Source organism: Phyllobates terribilis, unplaced genomic scaffold (assembly GCF_046119375.1).
Source record: "Phyllobates terribilis strain yellow unplaced genomic scaffold, ASM4611937v1 Scaffold_1__5_contigs__length_1240528914, whole genome shotgun sequence".
In the NCBI taxonomy this organism is placed as follows: domain Eukaryota; kingdom Metazoa; phylum Chordata; class Amphibia; order Anura; family Dendrobatidae; genus Phyllobates; species Phyllobates terribilis.
In genome coordinates, this window is record NW_027362761.1 from 1077292676 (window position 1) to 1077307232 (window position 14557).

Below are 14557 nucleotides of genomic sequence, written 5' to 3' on the forward strand. Positions count from 1 at the left end.
CAAGTAGGCTATGAACCTAATAGGGCAAAGACAATATATAGAACCATACAACTTATACATTTTGCCCAATCCACCTCTACACCCCTTATGTTGCTCAGTACTGACGCGGAAAAGGCTTTTGACCGGGTTGACTGGACACATATGCAAAAGACGATGAGAGCCTTCCATATTCCGGAGCAATTCATCGCAGCTATATTTTCAATGTATGAGAGTCCATCAGCATGTGTCCTGGTAAACGGCCACCTTTCCCCACCACTGCAAATCACCAATGGTACCCAGCAGGGTTGCCCCCCCCCTCCCCTTTCATTCTCACCATAGAAACACTGCTACAAAAAATGAGAGAGGATAGGAGATTTGAGGGATTGAGTTGTGGTGGGGGACATAAAGCTGCAGATTATACAGACTATCTGCTTCTGCTTATAACCAACCCCAAAAAGCCTTGCCAATAATTCTAGAAACACTGGAATGTTTCGGAAACCTCTCAGCACGAGCAAATCCCAAGCCCTTGATATTAACCTTCCTAAGAGTGTTAATTTTAATTTAACTAAAGACTTTCCTTTTGACCGGTCCTCTACAATTCGCTTCCTAGGTATTAATATCTCTCCTAACTTGAAGGACTTATACAAGAATAACTTCCCACCTTTACTTTCAAATATTTCAAAACTGATCTATTTCTGGTCTGTTCCCTATATTTCATGGATGGGTAAAAAGAATCTCATGAAATGTATTATCTGGCCCAAAATAACATACCGCATCTATTGCAATCTCTTCCTAGTTACCTTCCTGGATCCTTCTATGGAGCTAAAAAATAAAACAGAATCTCACAACATATTGTGACATTACCCCACTATAAAGGAGATATAGACTCACCATCTCCTCTTCACTTTCAACAGGCCATACATTTACAAAGAATCGTAGACTGGATAAGGCGTTCAGAGCACAAATGGGTTCAAATAGAAGAAGAAGAAGCATCCTCCCCACTAAGACAGATAATATTTTCATTACCTGGGAAACCCAAAAATCTTCAAACTTCGAACCCATTCACCCCGGTTACACAAAAAGTATGGTCATTAAAACATGTCAGACAAACATGTGCTCCTCATTCTTCTCCACTATTACAGATTAGAGATCTTTTTCTTTCCAACACCCTAGCATTAAATGACACAGTGCCCCAGTCAATACAGAAGTCTAATATCCCATTGCAGGTTCTTGTAGATACAGGTCTAATTCCTTTGATGGATTAATTTAAAGAAAGACTAAGCATTGACTCCCTGAACCCCCTTTTGTACAATGGATTTCTACTTCATTAGTGACCTATTTCCCCAAAAAAAGATATTAACAGACAACTTATGTGGTTTGAGATCATATTAGCTCAAGTAAAACTACAAACGAAGATTGTAGACATTTCAAGTAGACAAATAATCTCTTTTGGAGAACCAAAAAAGCTCTCCTTTCTTTTAAAATGGGAACAGAATATGGGTAAAACATTTTCTGATACAGGAATAGGCAAAATATTGCTTTCATCAAAACACATCTGGATGCAAGAGAGCGGACACAAGACACTTACCAGATGGCATATACCTCCAGACAAGCCTAACAGATTTAACAGCTCATATGACTCAAAATGCTGGAGATGCCGTCTGGAACCCGGAACATATTTTAATATTTGGTGGACCTGTCTAAAGATCCAAAAATACTGGACAAATGTCCTACAAACTATGTGACAGGTTCTCAAATTCTCATTACCTGTAGCTCCAGAAATATGTTTGCTCAATCTTTTCCCAAAGGATATCTCCAAACACAAGATCTCTCTCCTCAGACATCTTTTAGCATCTGCCAGAATATTGATTCCTACAATGTGGAAACCAAATATGGCTCCAAACGACCAATGGGAAGAAAAAGTGGAGCAAATATATAGGCTTGAGGAGTTGACAACTTGGGTTATAGAAGGCACTCTCTTTTCAAAGAAATATGGTCCCCCTGGCGTGTTTTCAAAGACTCTCCCAAGTCTATGTAGTGTGGTAGATCAGCTCACTTGGTTGCACAGAGAGGTACACAGGAACACTGTCTCTTTAAATCTTCTGCTAGGTTTATTAAGAGTGCTGTATAAACCACAGCAATGTTAGCAAAAACAAACACACCCTTCCCAGCCTAAGGGTTAGTGCACATGATGCAGATTTGATGCAGAGCGTTTTTGCCACTCTCTGGCAGAAAAAAACGCATGCAGATTTACATATATTTTTTCTGCCAGGGAGAAGCGTTTTTACATGCATTTTCGCATGTTTTTTTCAAGCCATTTTCCAAGTGATTTTGAGCATTACTTGGAAAAGTGCTTGACAAGTTGGTCACACAATATAAATCCATGCAACTGGCATGGATTTTTATTGTGTGACCAACTTAGATGCTTTAAATGCTGCATCTATAGTAAAAAAAAAAAGAATTAAAAAGCTAAAAATGAAAAAAACCTGTATACTCACCTTTACGGTCTCCTCCTGGCTGCGTCCTCTCTCCTCGGCGTCCCGCAGTGTACTTGCACGACCTGCGGTGACGTCAGCTGATTAAATGACGTTATCGCAGGTCCTGCAAGTACACCGCGGGACGCCGAGGAGAGAGGACGCGGCCGGGAGGAGACCGGAGAGGTGAGTATACAGGTTTTTTTTATTTTTAACTTTTTTATTTATTTTTTTCACCGCGTGGTAGCCGGGATGAAGAGGAGTTGTAGTCTCCTCTTCATCCTGGGTACCAAACGCACCACGATTACAGCGTCAATTTGTGGCCATTGAATTTAATTGAAAGACAGCAAATCCACATATACCTGCGGGTTTGCTGCGTTTCAATGTTCCTCAATGGCCGCGAATTTGCGGCATAATCACGGTAGAAATGGTTATGCTGCGTTTTGCAATGCGAATTCGGCGCACTGATTAGCGCATCATGTGCACAGCACATCCGAATTCACATTGCTTTGTATGGCAGATGGTTTTACAAGCGTTTTCGTGGCCGTAAAAACGCCACAAAAACACTACAAGAACGCTATGTGGGCACATAGCCTTACAGGAAAAACAAAACATATGGCATAGTCTTTGATACGGGTTACCGCCAGCTTCAGGAACAAACAAACCAAAGTTATATTTCCTTCACATGACAAAACAGCTCAGAGCTTTCACCTCCAGGCCCCCTCACACCAAATGCTCTAAAAGACTGGGATTTTATCCTCTGACATCCTCCCTCTCTGCACTAAATATATCTGGTTAACCCCTCGTCACTTCATGTGCTGGAATATTTTTTCTATGTTTATACTACTGGATCTAAGAACCTCAATGCTATATATCTCCCCTCCAGTACTTTGCCAGTGACTTTGTCACATACCCCCCCGACCAAAGCACCTTTAGTCACCAAACGGGGGAGTCTAAACAGGGCATCTGCGTTACCGTGCAGCTTACCAGGCCTGTGTTCCACATGAAAGATGAAGGCCTGTAGCCCTGAACTTCAAGTCTTGGAATACCATCTTTGTTTTAGGAGACCATTTGGCAATTGACGACTTCGTGCCCTTAAGAAGGTCGGTCAGCTAACATGGTGAAATTTGGGATACACTGTTGATAGTATTCCACCATTCCCACAAATGTCTGAACATGTTCCTTGGAGATTGGTTTCGGCCAATTTTGGACTGACTTCTCCTTATTCACTTGCAGCTTTACTTTGCTTCTTCCAACGATGTAGCCCCAGTATTTTCCCTTCTTTTTCCCAATGGCACACTTCTTTGTGTTTATGGTAAACCCCCCTTTCCTCAGCACATCCAGCACGGCCTGGACCTTCTGGAGATGACTTCCCCAATCCAGGCTGAATATCATAATATCGTCGAGGTAAGCTGAGGCGTACTTTTTGTGAGGAGCTAAGAGCCGGTCTATGGCCTTCTGGAAGGTAGCTGGGTCTCTTTGCAGCTCGAATAGGCTTCTGGTATACTGGAAGCAACTGTCAGGTATAGAAGCGGCCGTCTTTTTCTTGGCACTTTGAGAGAGGAGGATTTGCCTGTAACCTTCCATTAAGTCCAGAGAAGTGATGTATGTGGCTGATCCTAGCTTCTCTTTGAGTTCATTGTCATGGAGTATAGGATACGAGTCAAATTTAGCCCCCTCCTTCGAAATCACCTTGCAGTGGGCTTCGGGGATTCTATACGGATTTTGGCTCATCCGTACATGTGGATCCGTCAGGATTCCATATTCACCAACCTGCGCTCATCTTGGCAACTCAGAAAACAGATCCCGATTCCGCTGAAGCAGTTCTCGGCACTGCTTTTTCTGGGCTGGTGACAGTGTCTCTGCCACGGTGACATCCTTAGTGTCCTCTTCTGGTCTGTCCAGCCAATATGGAATTTTAACGTGGTTTCTCTATGGTCCTGCTTTGATGGATTGAGGATGAGAGGATTTTGGAAGGGAGAGGGGGTAGCGTTAACTGGCAGGTGGGGCAGGACTTGCAATATTTTAGGATTTCACAATGACATCTGGGCCAATAGTACCTCCGCATGACCCATTCTTGAGTTTTGTCCACCCCCAGTTGGCCACCCATACAGTGGTGGCCAAAAGTATTGGCACCCCTGCAATTCTGTCAGATAATACTCAGTTTCTTCCTGAAAATGATTGCAGTCACAAATTCTTTGGTATTATTATCTTCATTTAATTTGTCTTCAATGAAAAAACACAAAAAGAATTGTCCTAAAGCCAAATTGGATACAATTCCACACCAAACCTAAAAAAGGGGGTGGACAAAAGTATTGGCACTGTTTGAAAAATCATGTGATGCTTCTCTAATTCGTGTAATTTACAGCACCTGTAACTTACCTGTGGCACCTAACAGGTGTTGGCAATAACTAAATCACACTTGCAGCCAGTTAACATGGATTAAAGTTGACTCAACCTCTGTCCTGTGTCCTTGTGTGTACCACATTGAGCATGGAGAAAAGAAAGAAGACCAAAGAACTGTCTGAGGACTTGAGAAACCAAATTGTGAGGAAGCATGAGCAATCTCAAGGCTACAAGTCCATCTCCAAAGACCTGAATGTTCCTGTGTCTTCTGTGCGCAGTGTCATCAAGAAGTTTAAAGCCCATGGCACTGTGGCTAACCTCCCTAGATGTGGACGGAAAATAAAAATTGACGAGAGATTTCAACGCAAGATTGTGCGGATGGTGGATAAAGAACCTCGACTAACATTCAAACAAGTTCAAGCTGCCCTGCAGTCCGAGGGTACAACAGTGTCAACCCGTACTATTCGTCGGCGTCTGAATGAAAAGGGACTGTATGGTAGGATACCAGGAAGACCCCACTTCTTATTTTTTCAGAGCTAGATGCAGATAAAAATTATACTCAATTTGCAACCTGATGGAGGTCAGTATAGATGGACTAATAGAACAAGTCCCACACACAGCTAGAAGCCCAAATATTTTTTCAGAGGTACTGTAGATGCAGATAAAAATTATTTTTAATTTGCAACCTGATGGAGGTCAGTATAGATGGACTAATAGAGAAAGTCCCACACACTGCTAGAAGGCCAAATATTTTTTCAGAGCTAGATGCAGAAAAAAATTATATTCAGTTTGCAACCTGATGGAGGTCAGTATAGATGGACTAATAGAGAAAGTCCCACACACTGCTAGAAGGCCACATATTTTTTCAGAGGTAGATGCAGAAAAAAATATATTCAGTTTGCAACCTGATGGAGGTCTGTATAGATGGATTAATAGAACAAGTCCCACACACAGCTAGAAGCCCAATATTTTTTCAGAGGTAGATGCAGAAAAAAATATATTCAGTTTGCAACCTGATGGAGGTCAGTATAGATGGACTAATACAACAAGTCCCACACACAGCTAGAAGCCCAATATTTTTTCAGAGGTAGATGCAGAAAAAAATATATTCAGTTTGCAACCTGATGGAGGTCTGTATAGATGGATTAATAGAACAAGTCCCACACACAGCTAGAAGCCCAATATTTTTTCAGAGGTAGATGCAGAAAAAAATATATTCAGTTTGCAACCTGATGGAGGTCAGTATAGATGGACTAATACAACAAGTCCCACACACAGCTAGAAGCCCAATATTTTTTCAGAGGTAGATGCAGAAAAAAATATATTCAGTTTGCAACCTGATGGAGGTCAATATAGATGGACTAATACAACAAGTCCCACACACAGCTAGAAGCCCAATATTTTTTCAGAGGTAGATGCAGAAAAAAATATATTCAGTTTGCAACCTGATGGAGGTCTGTATAGATGGATTAATAGAACAAGTCCCACACACAGCTAGAAGCCCAATATTTTTTCAGAGGTAGATGCAGAAAAAAATATATTCAGTTTGCAACCTGATGGAGGTCAGTATAGATGGACTAATACAACAAGTCCCACACACAGCTAGAAGCCCAATATTTTTTCAGAGGTAGATGCAGAAAAAAATATATTCAGTTTGCAACCTGATGGAGGTCTGTATAGATGGATTAATAGAACAAGTCCCACACACAGCTAGAAGCCCAATATTTTTTCAGAGGTAGATGCAGAAAAAAATATATTCAGTTTGCAACCTGATGGAGGTCAGTATAGATGGACTAATACAACAAGTCCCACACACAGCTAGAAGCCCAATATTTTTTCAGAGGTAGATGCAGAAAAAAATATATTCAGTTTGCAACCTGATGGAGGTCTGTATAGATGGATTAATAGAACAAGTCCCACACACAGCTAGAAGCCCAATATTTTTTCAGAGGTAGATGCAGAAAAAAATATATTCAGTTTGCAACCTGATGGAGGTCAGTATAGATGGACTAATACAACAAGTCCCACACACAGCTAGAAGCCCAATATTTTTTCAGAGCTAGATGCAGAAAAAAATTATATTCAATTTGCAACCTGATGGAGGTCAGTATAGATGGACTAATAGAATGATGCTATGCCCAAAAGATTTTACTTCACTAGGTGCAGTAAAAAAATTGGTATTCTATACACAGGTGGTATATCTTGCAACACAGATAGGCTACTCCACTGACTAACACACTCTGCAATAGGCCAAAAAGGATTAGCTTTGCTAGATTCAGCCAAATGCTATGAAAAAAACTTGCACAGAACTGGCACAGACCTGCCTGGCAAAAACTGATAGGAACTGATGTAACCTAGTCCTGAAAAGGACTCCAATTACAATTAGTCTTTACTCCCACAATCTATCTATTTAAGAGCACAGACCTGCCTGATAAAAGTCGTAGGAAATGCTGTAACCTAGTCCTTAAAAGGACTGCAATCACAACTATTCCCTACTCCCAAGCTATCTGTAGATTTGTGCGAAAATTGGCTTGAAATTAACAAGGTATAGCGCACACAGCAACAGCGGTGCCGTCTAACACGCAGCTGCAGCAGTGAGAAAATGGTGGCGACGGGGAAAATGGCTTGGTCTTATAGGGCAAGGACATGTGACATACACTGCCAATGACACATGCCCTTGCTTGTGTGAAAAAAAGCACTTTGCTCCGTGTGTGCGCTGCTGATAGGCTGACAGATTGCACCTCCCCACTGTAAATGCGGGAAAGAGAAAAAAAAAATGGAGATCTTCATTGTTCCTGCAGAGATCCATCCCCTGCCTCTCCCCCCACCCCGCTGTACACTCAAACTGCGTATTAACATTAATTTTCATCATTACTGAGAAAAAATCCAGTTATGATTTTGGTGCACGAACAGTTATCGAACATAACCTCGAACAGCCGAATTTTTCTCAAATTGTTCGTGTTCGCCGAACGGCTCGAACACCGCCCAAAACAGCTCGAATTTGAGATTGGCGAACAGTTCGAGTAGAACAACGCTCATCTCTACTGGAGACTTCTAAGGTGGCCAGCAATGAGTCCAGACCTGAATCCCATAGAACACCTGTGGAGAGATCTCAAAATGGCAGTTTGGAGAAGGCACCCTTCAAATATCAGGGACCTGGAGCAGTTTGCCAAAGAAGAATGGTCTACAATTCCAGCAGAGCATTGTAAGAAACTCATTGATGGTTACCGGAAGCGGTTGTTCGCAGTTATTTTGGCTAAAGGTTGTGCAACCAAGTATTAGGCTGAGGATGCCAATACTTTTGTCTGGCCCATTTTTGGAGTTTTGTGTGAAATGATCAATGATTTGATTTTTGCTTCATTCTCTTTTGTGTTTTTTCCTTGCAAGCAAATTAAATGAAGATAATAATACCAAAGAATTTGTGATTGCAATCATTTTCAGGAAGAAACTAAGTATTTATTATCTGACAGAATTGCAGGGGTGCCAATACTTTTGGCCACCACTGTACATGTGAATGAACCCTGTCCAACACCCTTTTTCTATAAGGTCCTGGTACCAACAATTGCTTTACTATTTCTTCCCTCACCTTAGTGACCTGGTACAATAAGTCCAATAAGTCCCCACTCAACATGAAATAGGGAGACCTGATGTCAGTGCCCGACTCCTGTGCTATGCCATTTATAACTGTTACCTTATTGAATGCATCTTTTAGAGATAGGTCCCTTTGTTGGGTGAGCCTAAATTTTTCTCTGGTCACCCTATGTCAGGAATGTCTGCCTCAGGGGATACTATTTTCTCCTCTTCTCCCATCTTCTTCTCTTCTCTTCATAAGGGAAAGCCCTTCAAACTCAGTCTCAGCCTATAATAATTGGGTGCAACAAATTCAGTACCACACCGACCTCATGGGACTCAGTACCTCGGGCCGTTTCAATGACATAATGTATGGCACAATTCTTGTTGCTAAGGGTAACTGCCCACTTCAGGAACAAACAACCCAATGCTATCTTTCCTTCACATGACAAAACAGCTCAGAGCTTTCACCTCCAGGCCCACCCCACACCAAATCCTCTAAAAGACTGGGATTTTATCCTCTGACCTCCTCCATCTCTGCAGGTGTTTAATTACCATAGCACTAAATATGTCTGATTAACCCCTCATCACTTCGTGTGCTGGAAAATTTTTCCTATGTTTATATTACTGGAGCTAACAACCTCAGTGCTACATATCTCCCTTCCAGTACTTTGCCAGTGACTTTCTCACAATAGATATAGAGCCTCCAAATAAATCAAAACTACCTTATGCCTCTGCTCCCCTATCTTACTAGATAGTTAATCCATATATATAAAAGAAGAAACACCTGTGAAGGAATAACCAAAACAAAACTGTTGCACTTCCAGTCCCATAATAGCCATCCTAGTTTGTCCACCCAGTCTTATTTGTCAATATGCCCTATAACAACTCTCCCCTTTCACTCTCTCTCCCTCCCCCTAAATATAGTAGTTGCAGACATACTGTTTTCTGAAAAAAAAAATTTTCAGTTATTTTTTCTCTTTAGAAATATGCGATTTTCTATCTAAGTGCTGATTAATGCATTACAGATTCTTTTTCTAAACCTATGTCTGTATTCGATCATACAAATGTTATGAGAAACTGTCGCTGAAAATTTTTTCTTTGTTTACATATGTTGTAACGTAATTTTACAAATGAAAAACTAGTAAAAAGATTTTGAAAACAAAAGAAAGAATCATCATATAAGAAAGTTAGATGAGAATTTGGAGACTTGCCCATATATCGTTCGAGCAATCTCTGTGCCAGCAGTAGAAATCTACAAAACCTCTAAAGAGAATGAAGAGACAACCAAGGTGGCACACTACAGACAGCTGAAACTTTGCCTGACAGACGACATTCAAGATCCCTCCAGAGAAGACAGCGGAGATGACATCGCCAGCCATCCACATGATAACTTCAAAGTTGATCCCAGGAAGAATCCTGCAGAGAGTGCCGTTCCAGACGATGTACCACCTGACAAAAGGTCAGAAACTGCTCAAGAATGTAAAGGAGATATATTTCCTTTTGGATGGCCATTTGGTCCTTGTTTGCAGTGGTCCATCATACAACCTGTTTACCGACAGTATGAACTTGTTGATTCTCAGCTAACCATGACTGAATGTATTGACTCTGAATCCCTTGAGAATGAGCCCCCATCAGGTATCACAAGTGACTTATTGAGAAGGTCAGAGAGAGTGACAAAGGGCCGTATACCGGCAATATACCTCGAATGACTGAGTTAGTCTTTTACTCTGTGTACTTTAAAAGGGACTATTAAAAGAGAAAATAGCCCACTACAAGAGACAGTGATACCACAGCCCCCATCTTCTTCATTGCCCTCATTTTATGCAACGTTCAAGTTACGAGCCTTGAAAGACTTTTGAATGATGTTATATATGTTCCAGGTTACAGCATTTATACAGAGACTCGTAGACTGCTGATATTCTACTGTTTGCATTTTTGTGTTTTTCTCTTCCTGGTTGTCCTTAAACACAGTAAGAAGTTCCAGATGCATGGGGACAGGGGCGGAACTACCGACCGTGCAGCCGGTTCATTGAACGGGGGCCCCGAGGGAGAGGGGGCCCCTCCAGCCTCCAGCAGGGCCGCCATCAGGGCATGACTGCCCTGACTCCAGTATGGGGCCCGGCCGGTAGGGGCCCCCTCGGAGCCCCCCCTCTTGTGCGTCTCTCTCCTCATGGGGCCCCCGGCCCCATGCTAAGCGCCGGGTCCGGGACATCGGCGCTGCGCTGCTCTGCTGAGGCAGCGCCTTTATGATTCCCCTGACTTCCGGTCATGTGACCGCGCCGTCACATGACCGGAAGTCAGGAGAACCTGGTGTCAGCGATTTGGACGAGCGCCAGGATTCTGCAGGGATCGCATGGGGGTAAGTATAACAAGTTTTATTTTTTTTTTTTAAATACAATTAACTAGGAGTGGGGGGAAATGGGAGATGCACATGGGGGGGAAGGGGAATGGGAGATGCACATATGGGGGGGGGGATGGGAGATGCACATGGGGGGGAAGGGGAATGGGAGATGCACATATGGGGGGGGGATGGGAGATGCACATGGGGGGGAAGGGGAATGGGAGATGCACATATGGGGGGGGGAAATGGGAGATGCACATATGGGGGGGGGAAATGGGAGATGCACATATGGGGGGGGGAAATGGGAGATGCACATATGGGGGGGGGAAATGGGAGATGCACATATGGAGGGGGGGGGAAATGGGAGATGCACATATGGGGGGGGAATGGGAGATGCACATGGGGGTAGGGGGATGAGAGAGGTGCACATGGGGGGGGAATGGGAGATGCACATGGGGGGAGGGGGATGAGAGGTGCACATGTGGGGGAGGGGGATGAGAGAGGTGCACCTGTGGGGGAGGGGGATGAGAGAGGTGCACATGTGGGGGATGAGAGAGCTGCACATGGGGGGGGTGGTGAGAGCTGCACATGTGGGGGGATGAGAGATGCACATGGGGAGGGGGATGAGAGATGTGCACATGGGGGGGATGAGAGCTGCACATGGGGGAATTGGGAGAAAATGAGCTGCACATGGGGGAATTGGGAGTAGGGGGATAATGAGCTGCACATAATGAATGTGGGGTGGGGGAGAGTAAATGATGATGGGGTGGGGAGAGCACGGACATGATATAATGAATTGGGGCAGGGGGTGCATGTAAATAATGAATGCGGGGAGCAGGAAGTATAGAGTAGGGGGCGTTGCGGATGCAGGAGTGTAACTGGTAACAAATTGGTGGAAAGAGTAGAGGTTCTAATTAAATTATATATTAAGTGCCTATTTACAGTTAATGGAGGCACCGTGGTGGATTACAATTTATATTTGGAATGGTGGGTGGCATAATAACTATATATTAATGGTGGGTGCACGTCTGTATTCAGCTGCGTAATGTAGAAGTTGGGGAATGTGCTCTAGATAACTGTGTTATTTTATGCAGAGACGAGTCCTGGCTGGAAGACGTGATGGCGGTCTGTGCTGGATGAAGGAGAAAAGCGTAGCTGAAGGACTTCACCTAGAGACGTCACCAGTGAGTCAGTGTATTACATGTACACTTACACTATATACTATGTACCGGGCTCCTGTGTATAATGTCACTGGTGATCACTGTATTACCTGTACACTGACACTATATACAGAGCTCCTGTGTATAATGTCACTGGTGATCACTGTATTACCTGTACACTGACACTATATACAGAGCTCCTGTGTATAATGTCACTGGTGATCACTAGATTACCTGGACACTTAAATTATACATACCATGTATAGAGCTCCCGTGTATAATGACACTTATGGTAATATTAGTAATGTGGTGGTAATATGTGGTCTGGTCATGGTGTGGCAGTTTTTCTTCCTTCTGTGTGGTATTATTCGGTCACTATGTTGTGGTAATATGTGGTCTGGTCATGGTGTGGCGGTATTCCCTGTATGTGGTATTATTGGTCATTTAAAAAAAAATGTATATGACACATTCCCTTAAAGAAAACGAAATAAAAATATATCTAAAAAGAGTATTGGATGTTTTAAGAAAATTTTAATAGGTTAGAGTAGGGCCCGGCCAGAAGAGTCTACCTTATCGTGGTGGCGGCTTTAAAAATCTTTTGGCCAAAACAAAAGCTGCTGGCTATGTATGTGCCGCCGTCACATGGCCGAACGTCAGGAGAACCTGGTGGCAGCGACGTGGACGAGTGCCAGGATTCTGCAGGGATCGCATGGGGGTAAGTATAACAAGTTTTATTTTTTTTAAATACAATTAATTAACTAGGAACGGGGGGGATGAGATGCACGGGGGGGATGAGAGATGCACATGGGGGGGGGGGTGAGAGATGCACATGGGGGGGGGGTGAGAGATGCACATGGGGGGGGTGAGAGATGCACATGGGGGGGGATGAGAGATGCACATGGGGGGGGATGAGAGATGCACATGGGGGGGATGAGAGATGCACATGGGGGGCGATGAAAGATGCACATGGGGGGCGATGAAAGATGCACATGGGGGGGGATGAGAGATGCACATGGGGGGCGATGAAAGATGCACATGGGGGGCGATGAAAGATGCACATGGGGGGGGATGAGAGATGCACATGGGGGGGTTATGTTTACATAACTTTGTTGCCTTATGAAGGGCAGGGGGGGGCCCCAAAAATTTCTTGCACAGGGGCCCACTACAGTCTGTGTCCGCCCCTGCATGGGGATGTGCATGTCTTTAAAGTGTGTGAATATGTAATTCCCCAAAGTTGTAGTGTATGTGCCTTTAAGATGTAGCAGAGCTGACAGCTACCTCATTATGTTTGCACTATGGTAACATTTCCCTTTGCAGAAAATGTGCATGAAAATTCAGTACATAGAAGTGGTTTATATATGCACAAAGTGATGTACTTATTATATTTTGCCATTAGGAGGTGGTGAAGAGTTAACAAAGTAGACATGCTTTTCATATATGGCCATAAGGTCACATGGTTAAAACACATGATGGGGTCCTGGGCTTAGCAGTGAAGAAGAAGGAGATATTTAAGAATGCATGAACTAGTTAAGGATAGGCCTAGGGACTGCAAGGGAGTAGGAAGGGGTTAAATAAAATTGCGGGAAAAATAGAAGGCTGTACTGTCCATATGGGGTGTGGACAGGGAGATATTTATGTATTGTTGGTGCCAAAAAGCTCAGCGAGAGGACATCTTACCGGAAGAACATGGCAGGACTAAAGAAGCAGATTCAGGCCCAGATCGAGCTGAAGGGCCTGGGATGGCTGCAGGATTTCCTGGCCAGGGCGCAGCAGGTTGTGGGAGACGAAGGGAGACCAGGAGAGGTGAGGCCATCGGAGCTCGGCAGGCCCAGCCGCTGTGCGAGAGCTCCGGAGCGTCTGAGCTCCAGCCCATTGTCCAGCATCGGAGGCATGGAGTGCATGCTGATGATGTCGGGTGCGCCCGCGCCAAAGACAGAATCCAGCATGACAAGCAGCAGGGCCGCAGCTGGTGAAAAAAGGCCGACAGGCAGAGGGAGGCCAGGGGAAGCAGCAGCAGAGGAGCGCAGGATGGTGTGCACAGCGACGCTCCAGGTACAGAGGGCAGAAAGCGAATTGCGGTTAAAGCGATAGAGCCACATTTGGAGGCTCATTTAAAGGGACAGGGCATCATTATAGAAAGGAAAAGGGAACAGTGGGACGCATAGAGGATCCACCTGAAAGGACAAATGGTGCTGGTCTGTACCAGAATAATACATTAGCAGGGGAAGGTGGAAGATCGCAGCAGCAAAAAGAGACAGATGGCATTAGTATGCCTTTATTTTTCACAGTACAATCACAGCGGATCTAGGTGAGGCGGGACAGCCGGGATGATTGTAGGAAATGTATGGTCGGAGTTGGGGGAGGTACAGCATGGATTAGGTGATCACGGTCATGGCTGTACTCACAACCTGGTGGAATATGTAGCGTCGGCGTCTCTGCCCCCTGCCAGGCAGAGACGCCGCCCCCCTTACCGCCGCGGTCCTGCTCTGGCGTCTTCTGGCCTCCCTGCTGCTGGTGCACGCTGCTTCCCCGGCTCTGTGCTTAGGGCGCGCGCGCTCCCTCCCTCTCTCAGGGGCCGCGCGCCATCCTAAAAAGTCCCCGGCCAATGGCCGGAGGACTTTCTCTATAAAAGGCACCTCCTCCAATATGGAGGTGCCCGTGCACGGTTGTTGCTCAGTGATACT